Genomic DNA, 9,643 nt, shown 5'->3' with positions numbered 1-9,643 from the left:
ACAACTCATTCTGCTATCAAAGCCACTATCTTAGAGATTCTCCAAAGTGTTCAAAGACAGCTAGCCTCAGACACAAGGGCACATCCCCGCCTGTAGAAAGCAGATTTATCTTCATCAGTGAGAAAGGGGATGGAGTAGTTAGTAAACCCTGGACTATGTTTCCTATGAGACATCCTAAGACATCTTCTGCACTGTTCTGAGATTCCAATGAGACCACTCTATACACAGACTTAGTGATCAGCTCAGGGCCTGGACTATCTTTTCCTGCTACCCTTCCACAGTGGCTTCCCTACTCTGGGGTTCCTGGCCTGGATTTCAGAAAACCATATGCACAAGTACAGATCTGTGTTTTTATTTTTAGTTCAAGAATATATGCAGGTTGTATTTAATGTGTCAAATGTTAATATTTAAGTACTTTCTTCATTAGGATAACTGAGCAGCTTTTAAAAGGTAAGTTCCAGTTCCAGTCCAGCTGGTGCAACCACATCTTTCAAGCTGAAGCACTTAGAGACAAAGGCTCTCAAGATCTGAGTTTAAGGCCAGCCTGGTCTACAGAGTGAGTTCCAGGACAGTCATGGCTATGTGGAGAAATATTGTCTCGTAAAAACAATGAGTATAAATAGGCAAGTCACTAACATGAATTAAGTATATTTTTGGAGAACCTAACAATTTCTGTTTAAAGACCTAGCTCCTTCAAACAAGTAAACCCTGTAGGATGTACTGGCTGAAATAACTCCAGAAACTTTAACATGCCAGGCCTGTGGCCATTTTTAGCCTTTGTAGTAAGACTACAATGCAGACTCTTCGCCTCTTTATTCTGGTGTAAATTTTCTTCAAGTTGGCATATGACTTAGAAAATTTGGGATTAAAGGCAAAGTCTCCAGTTAGGGACTGAAACTGCCTCGTTCATGATCCTGCCTGGCTCCCAAGACAGGTGAGGCTGACCTTCCTTCTGCGGGCAATCAAAAGAACATACCCAAAGTCATGGGTACGTCTAGACCATCTACCTCATTATGAAGCATCCAGATGACCAATTCACTATGGTTCAGCAGATGCCAGGCAAAGATAAACATCTTAGGCTAACTATGGAAATGGGAGTTGTGAGGGACAAGCTGTCCCAAGCACTTATATCCAAAGGGGCAGTGCTTGCTCTGAATTACCACCGCTATTAATAACAGCCTCCCAGCAGCTCAGGGCTCAATGGGGATCCACTGACTGGTACCAGAGTTGGCTGGTAATGAGAAAGGATTCATACTATTGACTGAATCTGACAGGAAAAGTTCAGCCCATGTCTTAACAGACTGGAGTAGGAGCATGTGGATAGATGAGATGGTTGACATCAGTTCAGTAGCCTTGCCCTTACAGAATCCTGACCAACTTTGTGGGCCTGCTGATGAACCCCGAGTAAGGGAATAGGCACACACTCTTGATGGTTTCCTGGGGGGGGGGGGTGTATTCCATTGTGCAGCAGCTAGGTATTTAAGGTTTTTCCTAAGTTTGAATAAATTGAAAGGAGATCAGCCGAATGCCAATGACCCAGGTCACTTATGTGTTCTTTCAATCCAGGCCCTTGCCCAGCTCACAAATGGTATAGCACTTTAAAAACTGTACCAAGAGTAACATAGGCGTTACTGTTGGAGACTCAGTGAGATCAGGAGTTACAGTTGGAGGCCCATCAGCAAGATCGGGAAGTAGGGACCCCTGAGAGATCACCCTCGGATGCAGGCCAGCAGGTAAGAAATTTATTGTGAGGGTGAATTGAAAATAGGTACAGGTAATTCTGTTCCATTATTGATGGGCCAATTGTTAGTTCTTTTAGAGAAACAAGGCAACGGTATTAAAACTGAGACATCACAAGAGATCATTAAGACAGTTTTAGAGTAGTTTAGTCCCTGGTTTCTACACGCAGCAGGCTTCAATATTACTGGCTGGGAGCAGGTAAAGGCAGACCTTCAAAAAAACATTGAAAGAGTGAGGGCCAGAATAATTTCCCATAGCAGTATTTTCACTATGGTACTTAGATGTTCTTAGTGATGATGTAAAAGTTTAAGAGCAATTAGAGAAATTAAGAGCTTTGAGGGGGAAGTTAAGAGTACTAAAAGGGATATGGAAGAGGAAGAAAAACACTTTTCGGAAGAAAAACACTTTAAAAAAGGAGTTTGTACTGCTAAAAAAAGAAATTAGAAAAAGAAAGGCAGCTTTGCAGAGCCTGTCTTTCCGGAGGAGGTTTTTCTTGTGGATAGGTAATATGCAGGAGGATTGTGCAGATGCTGAGGGTTTCCTCCAGTGTGACCTTGACATGTTAATGGTTTAGCAGCATAGTTTGCTTATGACCCTGCAGTTTATGCTCAGATATCTGCCGTTAAAGCGTGGAAAACTACCAAATAAGGACCTTCAGAACCTTATTCTGAGTTTGTTGACTGCCTGTTATAGCTGGGAAGTCTCATTTCTGGGGATGAGAACTCAGCTATGCCTGTCATAAAGCAATTGGCCTATGAAAATGCTAACAAATACTGTCAAGTGCCCCCAAAGAAATAGGAGTTTAAATGACTATGTCCGGTTATGCAGGGACATTGATGCACTCACATGATGGGACAGGTAATTGTTTCTGCCCCTAGGTAGAGTCAAGGTGGAGCTAGGTCAAGGGATTGTTTTCTATGTGGATGGTACACATCAAAAGGAATTGCCCTGAAGGTAAAGGGATAATCAGCCCAGGGGAAATCCAGGTGTTTGCCCAAAATGTCAAAAGTCATCGGGCTAATGTCTGTCATGGGAAAAGGTTCCAAGGCCTTCCAGTTACAGGGGCTGATAGTTCTGTGATTGATGATAGCCTCTGAAAAGGTAAACAGTTTCTGTATCAGTACTTGGGGCATCAGCTATTGCAGACAGGAGTGAAACCACAGAAAGTTACTCTTCACTTAGATAAACTACAAACTTTGAATGATTTTCAAAAGTCGCTTGGAGACCTCAGTTGGGTCCAGCCCAGTCTGGGAATTCCTGTGGGAGTCTTAAAACCACTTTGACATTCTGTAGGGGAATCCAGATTCAACCTTCTGTAAGTTGACACCTCAGGCAAGGCAATTTATTACTTGAAGAAAAGCTTGCCTCTGCTCATATTCATTGTATTGACTATAGTCAGCCTCTGCTGTTGATAATTTTCCCTTCTCAGCATAGTCCTACTGGAGTTTTCTGGCAGCCAGAACCCATCCTATGGGTACATGAACATGTGTCATCCGTAAAAATTGTTATCTCGTATCCATCAGCTATGCTACTTGTTATTCTGAAAGGGTATAAACTTAATTTGCAAACCTTTGGAATGTTACCTGATACGGTCATTACACCATATACCCAGGCAAATAATTTGGCTGCAAAATTTTGCTGGAGATTGGGCCTTGTTTTTATGCACTAATCCCTGCAGATCTGATAATCATTATCCTTCTGATATGGTCACCTTTTTCAAAAATCTGGTATGCTTCCCTAAAGTTATTTCTTTGCAGCCTCTGGCAGGGGCACAGAAAGTGTTTACTGATGGATCTTCCACTGGGAGAGCTGTAGTTGCCTCCCCTCTGATTTTGATATTCAGCCTGTTGATATTAATTCTGCTCAGGTGACTGAATTGGTCATTGTACAAATGACCCTAGAAAAATATGCCGATATTCTATTTATAACCTTTTTACTGACAGCCAATATGTAAGCAACATTCTTGCACCTTTGGAAACTGAAGCTTATATTGCCTCTGTATCTCAAGTCCAGAATTAGTTATTGGCTATTCAAACATTGCTTTGGGCCTGATCTGTTCCCATTTACGTAGGGCATTTGTGGGCTCATACTGACCTTCCTGGTCCTTTGAGCGAGGGGAATGCATTGCTGATTAGCTTACTCACTAAATTTGTGCAGTCAAAAATCTTATGAAGCCTGCAGGAAAAGCTCATAATCATTTTCATCTCAATGCTGGGTCTCTAAGATTTTATTTTAAGAGATCGAGAGCAGGCCATTGATAGTTAAAAAAATATTCTCTTTGTACAGAACTTTTAGCTGTTCCCCATTTGGGAGTTAATCCTTGTAGGCTTGATCCTAATTTATGGGAATTCCAAAACTATAAAAACTGACAATGGGCCAGCCTACAACAGCATTATCTTTGCTAAATTTTGTTCCGAGTTCTCCATTTCTCATAAAACAGGAATACCTTATAATTCTCAAGGACAAGCATGCACATTGTATGCTCAAAGCCTATTTTGCATTAAAAAAGGGGGAATATGGTTCCACCCCCAGAGACCATTTATTTTATACATTTTAAATTTGACTGTTGATGTTCAATCTCATACTGCTGCTGATTTGGCATTAGCGGCCAGTTTCTTCTGGGATACCTCATTTCAAATGGAAGAATCTAGCAGATGACACCTGGTGTGGTCCACAGCCCCTCTTCCCCACACCAGTAAAGGATCTAGTCCTTGGGGATTATAAGGTATTCTTGTTTATAGAGAACTCAGCAAAATTTAGCAAAGCCAATGCTGTTGTAGGCTGGCCCATTGTCAGTTTTTACAGTTTTTGGAACTCCCATGTAAGCGAAAGCCTGGAGACAGTGACTTGACATCCCAGAATTCTTCTCCTGTATGGGCTGAGTCAAAAATAAGATGAGAATATGTATTCATGGTTACGTGAACATATTGCATACAGTTAAAAGAACATGGGTAACATCCATTTGGCATAAATGATTAGAAGCAAGCCTAACAGTCATAGAAAAGATCACACCTATCACTTCTAACACACCATGTCTTCTGAGTAGGGAATGCCCACCTGCTCAGTCACTGAGACTGCAAACTATAAAGATGTCTAATGTCCTCATAAAGGCTGCTGAGGGCTACTTCTGCTAGAAACATCTGTTTGGGATTACCATAACTGTTCTGGGCAGAAGGATTCAGGCAAGATTCTGTGTCTGGTATTTCCCATATTTAAGGGAGACAATCTGGTCAGCATCTTCTAAACTCAGAAGTCAGAAAATCTCCTTGCTTTGGGCATAAACCATTACTGTTAGATCGGAATGACTCAGGGAAGCCTCCTAGTATGTGATAAGATAATTGTTATTCCCTTTCCCCATTTTTTAATATTGAGAAACTCTAAACTATACCATTACAGCTTTGAACAGCATCGGATTTGTCTAAGACATTTCAGAGGAAGGTGGGGGAAGATGCAGTGGGTAACTGTAATCAAAACCTTTGTCTGCTGAAAACCACATTTCATCCCAAATCCTTCACACAAAAACCACGTAACCATTCACCAGCACAAGATCAAGAGCAAGGTGAAGCTTACAGTGCATAATGAAAGTAGCCTGCACATACCTAACTCATAGATGACTTATTGATGAGACATGTTGAGAAAGCAATTTGACAAGCACATCATGTTTATGTAGAGAAACAGTGGCAAAGCCAGTATGCTGGCTCAGTGGATAAAGACAACTGCCACCAAGCTTGACAACCTGAATTTGATCCCTGGGGGGGGGGGGGTTCACATGGTAGAAAAGATAGGGCTCCTGCTAGTTTCCCTCAAGCTCCAACGTTTGCACTATGGTTACCCCTCCTTCACCTCCCCACACATAAAGGAGAAACAGTAGCTTCCCACTAGAGCCCATGACTTTCCCATCACAAACTTTTGACTGCGTTTACAGTCCCAGATCCAAATTCCCTCCATTAGGGCAGCCTGAAATGCAATAAGAACAGTTGTTTGCACTCCTAATATTCAAGTCAACACTGCAAGTAGTGGGCACACCTTGGCTGTCGTGTTGGTACTGTAGCAATCAGTGGGTTAGCACTGAGGTTGTTAGTTATTCCCCCAAAGCTATATAGTACTTTCTGGAACTATAAGAGCTATCCAGCAGGAAGGAGCTTCCAGTTCAGTACCAGGCTGTTTTGTCCCCCGCCCCATGTCTCTCAACGAAAGTATGTGCCTTCAGAATTAGGGTCTATCACCTAGTTCTAGTCAGCAGCCAACAGCCATGGCAATGGGCTGTGTGGTTTACTAGGTCTTCAGGCCTTGCCTTCCCCATCAGGTTATACCTTTGCTCAGGCTTTGCCACCCTTGTTTTCCAACAAGCATTGGCTGAAGGATTCTCTCATGCCCTTGTTTATCATGTCTTATGTTACAGCTGTACCTGGCCCTTGTACCCAGTGTTAACTATTTCCCATCCTCACGTAGGTGGTGCTTGCATGTCATGTAGATGCTTTTCTATGTCTAACACACTAAGGCTAGCATTAGATCAATGAAACAGAACTTTTGCAAATGATGGGCAGGATCTCTGAAGGCCTTCTTTGAGGTATTAAAATTTTAGCTTTTTTAAATTTAATATTTTTGATGTAATTAGACAAATTTAAAGACTTATTGGAGTCATGTGAAAATTTAAGAGGTGTTTTAACCAATAATATTTTATTATATAAGATGTAACACTCAACTTAAAGATAAATAACTTCAGAGAGGTCAAAACATCCAGAAGAATCTCTTGCAAGCCTATGCATGAGCTCTGCTTGAGACCCAGATGTCTCTATGTCAGTATCTATCACCCTGTGCCCTGTGAAAGCTGAGAAAATAGGATGGCAGACTCTCCAGAGTCCCTGGATTAGAGTTCTCTTTATCACCAAGGAAGCACATAGGTGACTTGAGGACAAAAGCTATGGATACCACTATTAAAGTCAGTTCTTAGCTGATAAAGAAACCTCTACAGTGGGGTCAATACCAGAGACCTAGTGCCCTTTGGCTTAGTGTTGGCAGGTTAGAAGTGTCCTCTGGTCAGCTTTAAAGGGGAAAATTAAAAAGTACTCTACTGAGAGAGAAAAAAAGGATCATTGACATGAGGTGAAAGGAACATTACAAAGCAAAGCACAGCAGAAAGCAGATTAAGAGTATTGAACAGTCCACAGTCTTGCATGTACTTCGACTTTACAGGTTTACCTCAGTTTGACCACAGGAATTTCCTGAGAGTCATACTTATATCGAGTTTTATGTGGGGGTTAAGAGCCACTAAACCTCTCAGGATTCAGAAGGATCACTATAGCAGGTGAAAACCTGCCTAATAAGGTCTGAGGGTAAATAATTCACATGAACCTTTATCCTGTCATCTCTTTTCTATGCTCACTAATAGTCCCTTTGATGTTCTTCACGCTGCCTCATTGTTCAACCCATCCCAAAAGGTTTCATTTATACCCACACATAGTTAGCAGTTCCATACGTGATAACAATGGAACCAAGAATTCATTTTGTAGAGATAAGATGGATAAAAGACATGGCAGGTGCTTTATGTCTCAGAGGGTGCATGGCTGTGGAGCTCCCTGCCAGATATTGGGGGGGGGGGATTAGGATGGCACTTGGTTCCCCAGGCTAAGCATCAGGGGGCTGTATCCACTGACCCAGGTGAGAAGGAATTCCTCTCTCTGGGATGATTTAGTGAGCCAAGGTTTTTTTTTTTTTCCTGTATACTTTAGGGGTAAGGGTACACAGACAATTTTCTAGACTTGTATCAGATGAAAGATGAAGATACGTACAGAATATTGATAGCTTGAGCAAAGACAAGTAGATTACACATTCCTGAGTCTGCTGCTAGAAAATTCAGGGCCACCTCAGACCTGTTTATCAGTAAGAGCAGACATACTGCCTCTCTGCTCAGTGCCTCCTTTCTTGTTAATAAGTCCTGTCGATAGGATAATTGTGGGGGTCTAGCTTATGTTGATTTGACTATAAGAACAAAGGTTTGGCTGAGTGAATATGTTCACGCCAGGGCCCAACAACGTGGGAGCTATCCAGTTGCCAGTACAGGAAGAGTCGGTTTAAAGAATGATTTACACACTACACTGCTGGGATGTTTTGGGATGAATCCCATTATGGAAAGTAGCAGAGCCATCCATCGCTTCGCCAGATTTCGACACAATTGACAGCAACTATTCAAGAGACAGGCGGTTCCTGCAGCTCTGTGTATCAGGTTCCCCATCAGATTATATTCCTGTGGGTTCATCTAGTGATCTGTCAGCTGTACCTTTATTGTATAATACTTGTGGTCACCAACACTGACATACCGGCCATGACAGCCCGGTCTCAGTCTGTGCACAAACTGCTAGAAGAAAACATCTTGGCACAGTGACCAACAAGATTGTATAGGTCTGACCCAAAAGTGGTTATGTTCTACTCATTACTGTGTAGGCCCCAAAAGGCCAAAGGTCAGAGAATTTGAGACCTGTTGCTAGTTCCTTCAAGGTTATTGTGCTTCTGTTTCAGACAAAGGTCCCACGTCTAGTAGTACACCAGAGTTCTGCTCTCAATGTTATTATCAACAGGTGTGGCTAATTGCCAGCCCTTGTGCTCCTGGAATAGGGAAAAGTAGTTGGTTCCTACCTAAAACAATAGTCTAAGGATCCCACTAAATTCCAGTTCCCTTTATGGAAATAACTTGGGATCTCACCCAGGGAGTGGTTTGCCTACACAGTGTTTGATCTAGAGCATGAGCATGACTTGGTGATTTTCTGTTGCTAGAACAAATCAAGTTTTAACTATGAATCTTATCTGTGACTTCCAATTGGTATGTTCATTTCCTTATGTCATGTTAATGCAATCTTTTGTCTTACTCGTAACCTTTTGGGATCAGGAGTATATTAAACTGTTGGAAAATAAAACACGGGTGAATTTTCAGTACTCACTGAAAAATTCCCTCCCAATACTATCCTATATATGTTTCTGCATTTTATTATTTTCATTTACATCTTTGTAATTCTTTACCATATTTCTAAATTCCCACCCTCTACTCTGGAGAAAGGTATTTTTTGTTGAGGCAATTACAGCTTCCAATAAGAAGCTATGAGCCATTTCCCCACATTCTACAAACGAGACAGACTCATCCCAAAGGGCAGAGCCAAGAGGCTCTTACAGATTGTGTTGGGATCAGCCTCTTATACTCTATACCACAGCACAAGGGCCCAAAATTCCTCATGTCACCTAGGTAAGACCCAATTACCCATAGCAGATACAGTATAGCCAGTGATGGTGACATTAGCCCACCTGTTTGGCACAATCATTCTAGTGCTACCAAAGACAGGAAAAACTACCGAGGACTTCTGAGATCTAGTTTCCTTGGAAAACCACTCAGGGAGAGCACTCTGAGCATCAACGATTTTGAGGGCATCCAACCAGAATGTGGCAGTACCCTCTCTATCAACATGGGCATCAATGCAGTTATTAGAAATATTGGATGATATCCACCATGGGAACTACAAGGCTAGAAACATGGCAAGCAATAGCAAAAGCAAAGTATATTTAGCCTTGCTTTCAGAACTCACAGGCTTCATCCTCTCAGGAAAGTTACAGCCCCAGATCTCCTGGCTCACAGACTTCATCTTCATGGGGGGGGGGGAGTAACGCTCCCATATCCCCTGGGCTATCAGGCTACATCTTCATGGGGTAGTAGTAACATTCCCAGATAATTCACTACTGAGGCCTTCACAATGGTTATTGCACACCCTTATCCCTTGACTATCTGGCCTTCATCCTCATATTGAGAGCTTCATCCCGGGTCCTCTAACCCTCAGGTCTTCATCCTCATGTGAGTTATGCCCCAGGTTCTCAACTTTTGTCTGACTCAATTGCTGCCATCACATTCCTGCTTCCC

The sequence above is a fragment of the Alexandromys fortis genome, unplaced genomic scaffold (assembly GCF_014885135.2).
Source record: "Alexandromys fortis isolate MF-2015 unplaced genomic scaffold, M_Fortis_MF-2015_v1.1 scaffold_0, whole genome shotgun sequence".
Taxonomy (NCBI): domain Eukaryota; kingdom Metazoa; phylum Chordata; class Mammalia; order Rodentia; family Cricetidae; genus Alexandromys; species Alexandromys fortis.
Note: the sequence above shows the minus strand (reverse complement) of the source record.